Below are 15,999 nucleotides of genomic sequence, written 5' to 3' on the forward strand. Positions count from 1 at the left end.
CAAGCGTATTTGCAGTCTGTTTAATCGAGTGGAGCTTCACCAAAATCTCTGACAAACAGTCATTTTATTGTACCGTCTTATTCGTCGTTGGATTATTTTTTATTGAAACAATCTGTCACTGTTGGTTTTAATTATTAAATTACTCCAAAGAGTACGTGGTGATTTAAATATACCCGACACAAGTTTTAAACATTATTGAAATTTATTATTGTATTCGCGCGATTAAAATCCATGTCTTAGCTGACAATGGTTAGAGTATTCTAAAAGAGGATTAATATTTCATATTTTTCGATTTAAAATAATAAAATTATATAACATAAAATATGAATTGGAGTAATTTTTATGGATTTAAATAACCCTTGAGTGGTTATCATTTAAAGTAAAAGAGTGGATTTAATAAATGAATTAGTAATTTAATAGGGATTATTATGTATTAACACTCCTGAGCTCTTAAGGCGTCAAGGAGGTCCTGATAATTATCAATTACATTTTTCCCGATAACGCTCGCGACGGAGAAACAAACTAAACCACATTTTAAATGTCACTTTTATCTCTTGCATCTTTATTATTTGAAATGATACATTATTCCTAAATGTATTATTTATTCTAAAATAAAATTTATCAATTTTTAATTCTTATTCTTACACGGAAAAAAGTAAACTGTAATATTCACTCGGATTCCGGTTAATTTTTATAGTTTCAAACAGTAAAGCGGACATTGGGGTGGCAAAAATATAAATATTACAGAACTTAATGTAGAAAGTAAAAAAGCCACAATTTATAATTTAATATCCAAAATAAGTGATTAGTAGCTGTTATTATAATAAATAACGACTCTTTCGTCTTAAAAAATTACAGTTTCAAACAGTAAAAATTGCCATTTCAATATAGTCGATATTATGAGGAGAAGGGGAACTCAGATAAAAGAAAAGGGGGTCTCACTCTGGGAGAATTTAACATTTGAAAAAGTAAAAATTATACTTTTAAAATATAAATTTTACCAGTCCAAGCAAGTCAATAATTACAGTTTGATTTTTAGCGTTGCGTTTAAAATTTACCGTTTTACTTTGTAAATATTGACGTTGTTTGTATTAGAAGTTTACTAACTTTATTTTATACTTTTTACATATCATAAGATCATTTTTTAGATACGAAACGATAAATATCAAAGTCTGAATTATTAATTATTATACTTAAACATTTTAGACATTTACATAGCGAATATTACTGTTTGAAATAGTATTTTCTTCCATGTAAACAGTAAATTGTAACGTTTAAATAGTAAATATTACAAAGTGAATAGTAAAATCACGATTTTACTGTTTGAAATGGTAATTTTTAGCAGTTGATCATTACTTATTATAAATCGACTGTTATTTATTACAGTTTACTTTTTTCCGTGTACATTTTCCAAAAAAGTATAATCAATATATTGTAATATAATTTCCTCAAGGTGCATTATTCATCTTAAATAATTTAAAAGGATGGAAGAATGTGCTCACAAAAACTATAATTTAAGTAAATTAATTTAAAATGTTAATAACGTCTAGTACATAATGTAGACTGTAGACTGTAGAAGCATAAAAAATGATGAAAATGCCGATTAAATAGTCAGGTGGTGAATTTTTTACGAGGATGATCAGTCGATTACCATTATACGCACAAGTTGTGGCATTAATTCCCGCAGGTGGGGGACAGCAATTCTTCTTGCGATCGCGAAAGTGTACCGTGACCATAATACCAATGCTTGTAATAATACTATTATTTTTATTTTGTTCTCGTTCGTTAAATTAAATCCATAGTAAATATAAAAGTTGTCGCGACTCACGTAAATCCAACTTTACTTTACTCAATTCAACTTACCGGTAATTAGGTATCATAATCAGCTATTTTTTTTATTTTTCATTAACTCTTATCATCAACTTTCGTTTTATCTGGAGGACTATCCATATTATATCCATATCCATACGTATTGCGACCCGACTTATTATTTCTCTCTCTCTCTTTTTTGTTCCTCAATTTATTTATTCAACTCTTACTCTTTAATGAAAAAGAGTTTCATTAGCATATTAATTCAAGGCACGGTATTTTTAATTAGGAAATTTCTTGAGCGCAAGTAAATAATTAACTTAAATAATAATAATAAAAATAAATTTATAAATTTAGTGAGTCATGGTCTTGTTAAATGGAGAGTCGTATCCCTGTTGGTGAATTATTTTCTCAAGTCTCTCTTCTCTCTTAGTAGAGTTGCCTCTGATATGTATGATCTGCTCAGACGTGTGGGGCGGCAGAGTGTTACTAAAATAAACTCCACAGTCGAATAACTTAACAGACGAGTCGACGTACGCACAATCCGGTATCAGGTGCGTATGCAGTGCGTCATCCCGATAGGATCTCGAATCGCCGCACAACAAACTACACACTGCTCACTCCACGACGACATTTAACATTTGCAAAAATATTCCGCCTACTTTTAACCCTCTTTTATATTAACAAGACTTTTACTTTGTTGTGTCTTCTCGTACCAACAATATTACGATTAATTAAGTCCAGCTCTGATAAGCTTTTTAATTATATGCTTAGAAGTGTTTAATGTAATTGATAAATAAAGAAAGATTTAGATTTAAAGATAGATTCTATCAATATTTTCAAAAAATCGAGATTTTTCTGAAAAAAATAAAAAAAATAATCATTTATAAGGTCTTAAAAATGAATATCAGATTTATTATTAAAAAAAAAATTAAATAAAATATTATGTCGACGATCTAATTAGCAATTGGTCAAACTCCTTATTTTTTAGAGGGCGAATTTTTAAAATTTTTGTGTAGCAGTAGTCTAATTATAAATTATTTGATAATTTATAATTATAAGATATTAAATTAATTTTTAAAGTCAAAATAAATTTCAAACTAATTGTTTCTTCGTACAAATAGAAGTACGAGAATTTTTTCTAAAATGGAGTTAGACAATTTGCTAATTAGAACGTCGATGGATAAATTAGGATGCAAAAATTGATTAAAATATTTTTTTTAATTTAAATTTAAATTTTTTATTTAAAATTGGATTTTTGACAGACTTCGGAACTAAAAATTTGAATTTCATTTTTTTTTTAAATATTAAATTTAATTATAAATATTAAATTTTTTTAAAAAATTTAATTAAAAAATAGAAATTTTCAAAATTTTTTTTCGATCGTAGCTCACTTGGTGAATTTAAGTATACAGATTAAAACCCCACCAGGTTTTTTTGTTCCAGATAAGCCAATCAGCTGATATCATGGAAGAAATGAGGAAATGTCTTCAGACCACTATAACTTTAATTCTACTGAATGTTTTTAACTAAAAATTTAACTGTATACTCTTGACATATGTATCAATAAATAGTAAAAAATTCAAAGCTCTATCTTTTCATTGGTCTTTTTAAAAAAAAAACCCAAAAAAATGCTCAAAATCAGGGCATCAAACCAGAAAATTCCCTTAATTAAACAATGTGAGAAAAAATTTTTTCTAACTTTGGAATTTTATTTCTCTTTGTGTAAGTAACGTATTAAAAAATGTAAGGGGAGGTCGGGGTATAATGGCTCCCTGGGGTATAACGGCCCCCCTTCAAAATTTGGTCAAAAAATATTTTTTTTGATTTTTATCAAATTATAAATTTGATATATTTATATACTTTTGAACTAATATATTGTTTAAAGTAAATAAACTAAAAAATTATTTAAAGCTAAAGTTGGACATATTCTAAATTGTTAATTTTTCTTCTATTTTCAGCGAAATTATTATTATTGAAAAAAAATTTTTCCTTTAAAAATTTGACTTGTGAAAAGAAAAATCTAATTTTTAATGAAAAAAAAAATTATAAAATTAAAATTAGATATTAAAAAAAATTTTAACAATTTTTTACATAAATTTTTGAGCCGAGAAAATTTTTGCTCCTTAAGAAAAATCAAGATTCAGACTCATGCAGCCATTCTCTACACCGTCCTCAAAAAAATCCATACGATTCTAGTGATCGATAAATTCATAAGCAATTTTAGTGCTCAGGGCGTTAAATTATCCATTACCACATACGCATATTTACAATTACTCGTAATTGCCGTAGATAGTGGTATCTTAACACCTGGGGCATGTCTATAGATATATCCTCGAAGTTATTCAATGGAAAAAGTGGCTTATTAAAAGATAACAACAATATCTACCGTGAATTGACGTCGGACATCCAACAGCGCTTAGCATTATGCACAAGGAGGTAAAAAATAGAGGGGTTTTTAACTTTATTTCCCAACAAAAATATAAATCTCTGCTAATTTTTGACCATATGTTCATGTTATGCACATGCTGCATCTACCGATCACTTTCGTATCTGCTAAATGCAAAAGTCACGCATACGCATATACATAATAATCCGGCCTCAAGGTAATACTTTAATACTTTGTTCTTGTTATAACAAAAATAAACCGCCGCGGTGATTCGCTGTTGTGATATGGCAAAAAACAAAATTAGAGCTCATTTTAAGTTAGATAATGACATCATTTTTTAAAAGTTCATCAGTTTACTTTCTCTTTATTCGAAACTTTTAGTGAATATTGTTCAATAGATATATATCAAAAGACAAAAATCTGTACTCAATAAATTGTATTATTTTTAAATTTTCATCAAAAGTTTGAAAAAAAAAATATCTATTGGAACAAAAAAACGCATCTGGAGTTTGTTTACATTTTTTTAGCTTAGGTATAAATTGACAGGTTTCAATCCGTTCCCCTTAGCGTTACGTCGAAAATTTCATTCGGAAATCATACAGACGAATGAATCGCGTGCGTATGATTACTCGCACTCGTTATATATTAGATTATTTTTTGGTCAGGTGGCCAGCAATTTGTGAAAGAAACAGAATTTCCGAATTATCGAATTTAAAACCAATCAAAGGTCTTTAATTTTCTTGAAAATATCGAGCTTTAGGACCGCGTTCATCGAAAAATTTTTAATTTAACGTTGCGTTGTAAATATTAAGTGCAGTTCAATAAGCATGAGTTCAAAAAAAAATCCTGGGATTGAAACTACTGCAAATAATGGGTCTCGTAACATCAAAATGAGTTTATATATTAAAAAATGTCAATAATTAAGAAATGACATTGTATTTTGTGAACTATTGACATTTTTAAATATATAAGCTCATCCCGATGTTACACTCATCAAGACCTTTCATTTGAGTACCCACATCAATTTTTCATATATTTATGAATATTATATATATATATATATATATATATGTATATATGAAAAATATATCAACAATGCATGTAGGTACTCATATGAAAGCTCTTGATGAATGTAACATCGGGATGAGCTTATATCTTTAAAATATATATTATATATATGTAAATATGACAAATATATCAAAAATGCTTGTGGGTACTTAAATGAAAGCTCTTGATAAGTATAACATCGGGATGAGCTTATATCTTTAAAAATATCAATTATTAAGAACTGACATTGCTATTTTGTCAACTGTTAACATTTTTAAAGATATAAGCTCATCCTGAGGTTACACTCATCAAGACCTTTCATTTGAGTACCCACATCAATTTTTCATATATTTTATATATTTATATATTATTATATATGTGTATATATGAAAAATATATCAAAAATACATGTAGGTACTCAAATGAAAGCTCTTGATGAATGTAACATTGGAATGAGCTTATATCTTTAAAATATATATTATATATATGTAAATATGACAAATATATGAAAAATGCATGTGGGTACTCAAATGAAAGCTCTTGATGAATGTAACATCGGGATGAGCTTATATTTTTAAAATATATATTATATATATGTATACATGACAAATATATGAAAAATGCATGTGGGTACTCAAATGAAAGCTCTTGATGAGTGTTACATTGAGATGAGCTTATATCTTTAAAAATATTAATATTTAAGAAAGTACAGTGAAATTGAACAAAAGTCATTATTTAATAAAGCAAAAATTTATTTATTTATAAATAGTGACTGCAAGGTTGTTAGTATAATATAATTTTGTTAAAAATTTTATAAGAATTGTGAGTCGTGTACTTTAGGATTTTCCAAACAATTTAAAAGAAATATTTTCCATCCAATCGTAATAAATAATCATGTAGTATGTAAAAGATTTTGAGTACAGTTAAGATTTGAAAGATTTGAAGTGGTATCGGATTTGCTGGGATTCCCTCCCGGCGTGCATCAGACGCATTAGTTCGCGTCGCTCCTGCTGAGCGCAAATTAGCGCTGCGAACACGGCCCACAAAGCTGGTCCACACTCTCAGCACAAGCGCCTTCCTTTGAGAGTACTTATGACGAAGAAAGTTTGGAGAGTGTCCAGGATATAGAGGACTGACGCAGGGCTTAATGATGTTGCGCTTGTTGCTTCGCTTGTGATGAAGAGTACTATCATCAGTAAGAGCCAAGGATACGGAATAGGAGGCGAACGCTGGGATAAACGACCGCGATCAACGCAACACCGACCCGGCGAAAATTGCCGGAATATATTAACCACACAGGTGTTTCGAGGTGTAAGGCTTGCTAGACGTACTTCCTGGCTTTTTCTTAATTGTAGAAAAATTTAATTCTATTTAATAAAATTTAAAGAAATATTTTTAATTAAAATAAAACTATCGATAAATTTTTATGTTAATTATTATTTAAAAAAATTTTTTTACTAAATATTAAAAATATATTTATTAAAAAAAAATTTTATAAAAATAAAAAAAAAATAAAATCAGCAGCAGAGATATAAAAATATTTAAATTAACAATAAAATTATGCTTAAGAATAAAATTATCTTTAAGATCAAAAAAAAAAATGAATATTAAATATATATTTATGAACAAAAAAGTAATTATAAACATAAGTGAAGAGCAATGAATTATATAATTAACCAACAATTAAAAAAATATAAAAGTAAAAATGGATTGTAAAAATTAAAGCTGTCAGCAGTTTTGTTAAATTTATTATTTAAAAAGTCTCATCAGCGAATTAAGTTAATGTTCGTAACTGTAAATTTACAGCGGACTCTCGGCTCATTACAGTGACGTATGGCCGACGTGGTTAAATGCTTCTGGTTACCCACCAATTTACTCTTTTATTTGTTTAACCCCCGGTGGGATTTTTACGAGCACAAGGACCAAAGTCTCCTCTAAAACAAATCCCCAGTCCTCAATGAAAAAGCGACAAATTTGTTGTTATTGCAGCCTATTAAAATAAACCCATTTATTTACAATCATAATCATCCATATTAATTAGCCGCTGGTTATAAATATTACGATTTAATAATATTTAAAATTAGAATTCATTCGAATAATTAAATGTTGATCGGTCAATAATAAATGAATTCATTATTTTCTACATTTAATATTAATTTATAAATATGTAAAAATAAAAAAAAAATTATTGGCGATCTACAATTGGTTTTGTCGGCGATTTAATTTTCATTACGCCCCGCGGTGTATCTTAATCTCCTTTGTTAATTTATCGAGGCAACAATCTTACGAGAGTGATTCAACCGCCCCCGATCCTCTAAAGTTAAGTACTTGTATATAACCTCATATGTATTCTCCCAGTCCCATTAAACAGCAGGTATCGAATCATTTCGATGGTTTAATTGAGCCGTCGAATAAAGTAGACGGTGAATAAGGCTTTATGATATTACTATAACTACAAACAATTTTTTTTAAATCCTCTATTTCATTTCTTATCTTATATATTTATATCCATTTCTATTTTATTGCATCATTTAGATTTTTTAAGGTTATTCCATTGGATGATAGGATCGCTTTATATAGACTCTTGCTATCGTTCTAGCTACTTTATGGTATTATGGGCTTCTGGTTATTTTTTGTGGTTCGAAGAGTTGCCACTAGGTGGCGCGTGAGAAAAATATTTTCAAAAGTAGACACTCGTCCGGTGGGCAGTGTTCCCATCCGTCACATAATTTGAAGCATTATACGATCGTACATCCGACTTTGATTATGTGACGAAAAGTTACGATAAAATGTGTCTTGTACGGTAATTGTACGATAATTTTCGATATGTTTGATTTTCATTCTTATCCATGCGGGTTAACTTTCATTTATTACCTGCTCGAAGTATGCAGCACCCCGCGGGTGCCCTATCGCCCTACACAGTTTATTTTGTTATGCTAATGTTTAATAAATTAATATGAATCAATATATATAATTGATTATTTTTTTATTTGATTTCATTTCATGAAGAAACATTTTTTTTGTAAATATTTTTCAAGAGTAAATTTATGTCCGAATTTTAAATGAAAATATTTTGGCATAAAAAAAATTTAAACTATTTAAATTTAGTCAAGAACTTTAGTTTAAAATTTTTTTCTTGTGCGTACGATAATTTGATGGCACTGTGTCGATTAGACAAGCAAAAGTTTCTGGGAACACTGCCGGTGGGTATCAAAATTTGGAGTTCTTTGTAACAACTTGATGTTTTTGACCATGTATGACAACATATCATCTTATTTTGATTATTTAGACATATGTAATTCTGCACGCAGAAAAAAATTTTGTCAAAATAACCCAAGATATGTTCTAGTAACAAATGCATTTGTTAACATAGGGATAACAAACCATATGTTAAAATAACAAAATTTAGGTTATAGCAAGTTATTGATATGTTATAACAACGAAACAATTTGGTTACTATAGTGAAATCTTTAAGTAGATTCGACAAAATAATTTAGTTAGTAAGGTAAAAGCCCCAATTATTGACGGGGGTCTAAATATTGACCCCCTAAATTATCTTTAAATATATTAAATTATCTGTAATAAGAATAACGATCAAATAAATTTTTATTAAATTCTAATTAATTAAAAAATTGAAAAAAAATCACTTTCAGTTCAAAATATTAAATATCAATTATTAAAAAAAAATAAAGTTACCACCAGTTCATCAAATCAGCTTACGAGCGTCTATTTTCTTAACAACTTTGGTTAGAAAAGCATTTTTTTTAACTGCCGAGTTTAAATAAATTTTTTCATGTAATTATATGACCTATTTTTTTTTTTTAATTAACAGTACATGAAATATTTATAAAATTGAATAATCGAAATTAATTGTATGCTTTATAATATTTAAATAATGAGAGTCAATAACTAGTTCATAATTTTTACGGTGAATCCCATATTGACAGCCAGTCAACAGCGCTATGACGCCTTTTTTTTTAAGTATAAAATACGTTACGCAATTATATACAAGGCTTTTAACTGTCAAATAACTCGGCGTGTTTTGGTGTTAAATAAGTTTTTGAATAAATTGTTATATTTTTAATAATAATTAATCATTCATAGAAATTATTATTAATTAACTTTAATAATATTGATTACTTTATATCAAGTTTTGATAAATAAAAATATAACCAAATGATTCGACGCATGCGCAGTAGGGGCGTCAATAATTGGGGTTACGGTACGTCAATATTTAGATCAATCAGTTTTTTAACCCGTCAATAATTGGTGTATCCAGATTATCTATTTAATTATTCAAAATTAATTAGTAAATATCACTGATTATCATTTTAAAAAAAGAAATTGATTAGTTAAAACATTACTTAAGACATTACCACAAACAAAATTCAACGATATTTATATTTGATTGCTTAAAAAAAATCAAATCATAACTTTGTCTCTTATAGCGTCAATAATTGGGGCTTTTTTTACCTTATAGCAAATTTTTTTGTTGAAACAGCAAAATTATTCTATTAAAATAACAAATAAATTTGTTACAGTACATTTTATAAGAATCTATAATTTAAAAGTATGTTATAATCAGCGATATCTGATTTGGAGAATATTTTAGCAACAAATTAGTTTTGTTATTGCAATAAAATAATTTCGTTAGGACAACAAATTGATTTGGTGATTTAACAAACTGGTTTGTTAGTACAACTTGAAACATTTTGTTAATGCTACTAATGGATTTGTTACTATAACTACACTTATTTGTTACCAGAACATATTTTTCAGTTATCCCGTCTTTTGTTATTTCAACAAAATCGTTTTTATGAGTGCGTAGTAACTGAAAATAATGCTGCAACTTGTAGTTATGTAATAAATGATGAGTCAAGCTAATAAAATTTGATTAAATTAATTTATTTTTTTCTTTTTTTGAAAAAAAAAAAAACAAAAAAAAATGACTGGTAAATTAGTGAATTCTGCTAAGCCGTAATAATGAATATAACTGTAAATTCTATGAATGTAAATAATGATTTTCACTATTTTTGTCAATAGTTTGAAACAACTAATTAATTAGTGACCAGTACTGTCACTATTAAATTAGTGAATATTACTTTTACAAATGAATTAGTGACTTTTGTTTTCATTTATAAATTAGTGAAATATATTTTAATTTGTTAATTAGTGAATTTTATTTTCACTGATCAATTAGTGTTTTCTTTTTTCACTGAATCATTCAGTGAATTTTCACTAATTTTATTTTAGAGAGTATACATAACTAAATATGACCTTATATAACCATATATACAGCTATATATGACCTGATATGGCCATATATAGCCTGATCTGATTATATATGATTACATGAGTCCATATACGGTCATATTGTACACAGAAAGAAAAATTTCTTGACTGGAGAACAAAATTCTGGCTCAAGAAAATTTGTCGGGTGCCTGAAGGAAGATCAAAGTTATGTTGGCCAAAGTTAAAATTTTTCTTGAAATTCTATTCTTGGTGGAAGTAATTTTTTCTTAATTCAAATTATCATAAATACTTGATATAAATTTTTATATTTGATCAAGATTTTTAGATACTTTAGGGAAGCAGCGCCACCTACTTCAGCTGATAAAAAAATTTTCTCACCTTGAGAAAATTTTTTTCTTGAATATTTGATACCCATTTTATATTATTTTAGCGTGCAATTATACATATTGAATGAAAAAAAATGATGAAATATTATTTGATCTTCCCAATTGACATGTTAATCAATAAAAATATTAATGAAAATTTACTTCTCTTTATATTTAATTTTTTGGAGCAAGAGGCTGAATTTTCTCAAAATAACAAGATTTTCTTGACTTAAATAAATTTTCTTGGATCAAGATACGTATTTCTTAAAGCAAGAGAATTTTGTTGGAATAAGTGAAATTTCTTGTGTCAAAAAAAAAATTTTTTTTTCGCTCAAGAAAATAATTAGCAAGAAAAATATTTTCTTCACGCAAGTGAACCTTTTTTTCTGTGTACTATATATGAACCTATTGAATTTTCAAGAATGGTCATATTTGGCCATACTAAAAAATTTTTTACAGGATGCAATTTTTGAGTGCAAAAATGAAATGTAAGTCAATACTTCGCGAAAAACAGTAAAACATTCTTCTTAAAATAAATGTAGTGAATATGATTAAATTTTTTTAATCCATTAAATTTCTTGAGCGCCTTAAAAAAATATCCAATAAATTTCTACAACCATCAATGATTCATCAGCATGGAAACGACTAATTCCATAAAATAAAAACGGCCAAGATTGCCGGCTGAAAAAAAACCCATAAAAATAATTTCCCAATAAATATCTCGAAATATCATCTCATAAGAGTACTGACTGCATCATGAAGATGCGTAACGAATAAATCTCAAAGACAAAAAAGGATTTTCACAATTTTCTAAATGCCAGGATAAGGACAAGCGCAGTAGCGACCGTCAATCCTCGATCTTCGATCTCTTGAATTTTTTTATAGATTTTTTTATTTGTGACTGAAGTTCTGGAAGTTGGCATAAAAAGTTTTTTAATTTTTTCAATGTATGTACTTACTTCTCGATCGTATAGTACAAACAGGAAGATCGTAAACGGCTGCACTGGCTCTCGAATAACACAACACAAGTGATCCCGGTTCAGCCGATGCTCCATTACCGTCAACGGGCACTCCCGGTCAGAGAGAGACGCCATAAACCCATAAACAGGGCGGCCTGTTAGTCGATACCTGTTAGTATACGATAATATATTTATATTACTATATATTTGCTCATATTTCACGGATTTAATCGATCATATCTCTGTCTGCGAACGATCATCTCCCGAAAAACTCGGCTCAAGTTAATTTAAAAAAAAAAAAGTATGAATATTCTCTGGTCGCTTCTTTTTACGCCCACGGTTCCAATGAAACCTGGATATATTTAAAAGGAGCCTTTTTGTCGGTATCATTGTTCGCTACAGTACCGATTATAGCTGATGGCTGATTGTAAAAATGTGACAACGATGTCCTTAACATAACGCGTCGTTGCCTTATCTCGTAAACACATGTAAATTATTTATACAATTTTTACAGTTTTTTTTATCGGTTTCTTTATTTAGGTATCGGCTCTTAAAATATTTTACAGCCAATTCTTTGTGAGGAAACCATCAAGAGTTTACTTTAAAATCGTTACAGTCTTTAGATTTCAGAATCCGTGAACAAATTTTCTGATATGGCCATGTGTTATTATCTATATTATTAAGAGAATAAGGAAAATTTTGTGGCCAGTTTATTTATATGATAAAATGGATTTTTATGGTTAAATTTAAGGTTTCATATCATTCTCACTAATAGTTTATTTATTATAAGTATTTAGGCTCTATTAAAAAATGCTCTATTCATAGATACATGATTAAGAAATGACCTTGTATCTTGTGAAATATTGACATTTTTAAAGATATAAGCTCATCCCGATGTTACACTCATCGAGACCTTTCATTTAAGTACCCACATCAATTTTTCATATATTTATATATATTATATATATGTATATATGAAAAATATATCAAAATGTATGTGGGTACTCAAATGAAAGCTCTTGATAAGTGTAACATCGGGATGAGCTTATATATTTAAAAATGTCAATAATTAAGAACTGACATTGCTATCTTGTCAACTAATGATATTTTTAAAGATATAAGCTCATCTCGATGTTACCCTCATCAAGACCTTTCATTTGAGTACCCAAATTAATTTTTGATATATTTTTCATATATACATATATCTAATATATAAAATATATGAAAAATTGATGTGGGTACTTAAATGAAAGGTCTTGATGAGTGTAACATCGTGATGAGCTTATATCTTCAAAAATGTCATTAATTAAGAACTGACATTGCTATCTTGTCAGCTAATGATAATTTAAAAGATATAAGCTCATCCCGATGTTACACTCATCGAGACCTTTTATTTGAGTACCTACATCGATTTTTCATATATATATATATATATATATATATGAAAAGTATATCAAAAATGCATGTGGGTACTCAAATGAAAGCTATTGATGAGTGTAACATCGAGATGAGCTTTTGTCTTTAAAAACATCAATATTTAAGAAAAAACAGTGCAATTTAACAAAAGTTATTATTTAAGAAAGCAAAATTTTATTTATTTATAGTTCACAAGTCATGGCAGTCACGTAGTGACTGCAAGATTGCTAGTCATTAATTATTAAATTTAATATATTAATTAATCTTTTGGAGATTTATTTCAAAATTTTTTCGTCGAAGGTTTTTAAAAGCTACCTTCGCTCAAAATATTATTATAAAGGGGCATATATTTGATATTAAAATTTATTCTTACATTTTTTTAGCCAAAATATATATAACACTTATATGAATATAAATTTTTTATATACTTGCCTAGATTTTTCCATATACATTTTACTATGTGAAGAATTATTATACTGATTAGAAGATCAAGAGAAATTAGGTATTTCGCGATGGAAAAAGGTTAAAAAAAGAAAACGATTGGAATGAAATAAAAATATGGTGTGGTGGTAATTACTCGTTAATGAATATAAGTATTACCTTTTCTTCGTTTTTCCCTACTTCTTATTTATTTATCGTGTGTCCCGGTTCTTCAAGGGCTTGCCAGCTACAGACCATCCGGCATATGCACGACAGGACGTGGCACTTTGTGCGTGAATGCAATCACGCAGATAGTATCGCTCGAATGAGAGACATGTAAGATAGCGATAAATAAGTTACGAATTTAATGAGTTTAAATAAATAAATAAATTGTTCGGTTCGATTGAGAAATTTTTCAAATAAAATAATTACAAGCTTTAAAATTCTTATTTTAAGCCGCCATTTACTTTCTCTGAATTTTATCTCAAGAAAATTATTCACTTTTCCAAACCTTACGTAACTGTTTAAAAGAAGAAAATGGTTAATTTTTTGTGTGTATGGGAACAAAGTTGTGTCTGAAGATTAAATTTTCATGAGTCTGTATCGCAAACATTTAATCTATTCGTCGAATGTCTCGGCCGGGCAAATTAGCGGATAATCGTTTGCCTCAAAACTCGGTTTTGGTTGTTAAAAGAAGATTGCTAGCCCGCGGGTGCACTCCTACGCATTACAGAAATAGGGTTACGACCGTTACGGCTATAATGCCTCAAACTCCGACTAATTTTTGTGGATTTCGTCGCTCTAGGACAGAATCCTTGTATAAACGGGGTTTTATAACTAAATCCCACGAATTTTGTTGTTTAATTTTGTTGCCTGAATAATATTAACAATAATAATCTTAGATTTGTTTCTCGGTAATTCCGTCGGTGATTTTTAATGAGGATTATTCCAAAAATAGCCGTAAATTCACTAACATAACAAGAGATCGAATAATTATTTTTTAAAAAATAACTTTTGATTTTTATGAATTAAACATCATTCTAATTTTTTCTGGTTAATAATTAAAATCAAATTATATGTTTGAAGTTTTTAATTTTTTATTCCACGCGAGTCTAGCTCTAGAGAGGTTTTATAGTTATTAATTCAGTAGCCATCGTTAATTTTGTCTGGAAAATTAAGACGGTTCTGCTTTTATAAAAATTATTTTGTCAGAATATTAAAAGAAGGAATGAATACGTTTACCTATATTAATATATTTGATTAGTCCTTTAACGGAGTTCTGGTAATAAATTGAAAATTCCTCCCACGATATTATAATAACCGATATTTCAATCAAAGAAAGAAATCCGCGGAATTAAATTTCATATCGCGTGGATATTGAGGTTCACATGCGACCTCAACCAGGAAGTTAACATATAAATTAACGACGTTCTCTTTCTAACAATTTACGAGCTCAACTTGTCAACTTGAATCTCAATAACCTCTATAACTCAAAGCTAAAATAACCTTTGCTCACCAAATACCAATCGTTGACCTAACTGCGAAAAGTCTTACACAAAATTCATTTCTTTTTAACCATGTTGGAAAATAATTTCATAATTTAAAATAATTTTTGTGAGGACAATATTAGACAATTTTTGATAGCAAATTGTAATAAATTACAGTGAAAAAAAATTAATATAATTTTGCAGGAGAATTTTTGACCCAAGAAAATTAATTTGAATAACTTCATTGTAATTTAAGTACACAGAAAAAAAAATGTTCTTGAATCAAGTATACTATAATTTTGAAGAACTTAATATTCTTGCTTTGAAGAGAAAAATTCTTGATTTAAGGAAATTTTACGTGATTCAAGAATTTTTCTCTTGACTCAAGTTAATTTTTTTTTTTCAGTGTAGAATAATTTAAAAACTTCGAAATTTTTCTTGATTTAACAAAAAATATTATATTGCAGTGACATTAGCTAGGTAGTTAGTAATTTTATTAAGGGGAAATACGTGTACAGGCTTAAAAAAATTCAATTTTTTTTTTTTTTTATAAATCACTTGTAAAACTATTCAAAAATATAGATTGAAAATTTCAAGTCAAAATTTCTATTCGTTCAAAAGTTATAAGCGATTTAGTAATTACTTTAATACTATTTTACATTAACTTTTTCTGTCACTTTTTTTTCAAACGCGTTTTTCTCGAAACGAGCTCTTTCAAAGCTGTGTGCAGTCTAGCTCAAAGAGTTTTAAACCAATCATCTTGCGATATGGCTTATAATTTTCTTTATACAATTACCTTGAATATGAACCTAAATCAAAAAGGATATTTTTATTTCCACTATTTTTTTTTCAAT

This window comes from Cotesia glomerata, linkage group LG6 (assembly GCF_020080835.1).
Source record: "Cotesia glomerata isolate CgM1 linkage group LG6, MPM_Cglom_v2.3, whole genome shotgun sequence".
Classification (NCBI taxonomy): domain Eukaryota; kingdom Metazoa; phylum Arthropoda; class Insecta; order Hymenoptera; family Braconidae; genus Cotesia; species Cotesia glomerata.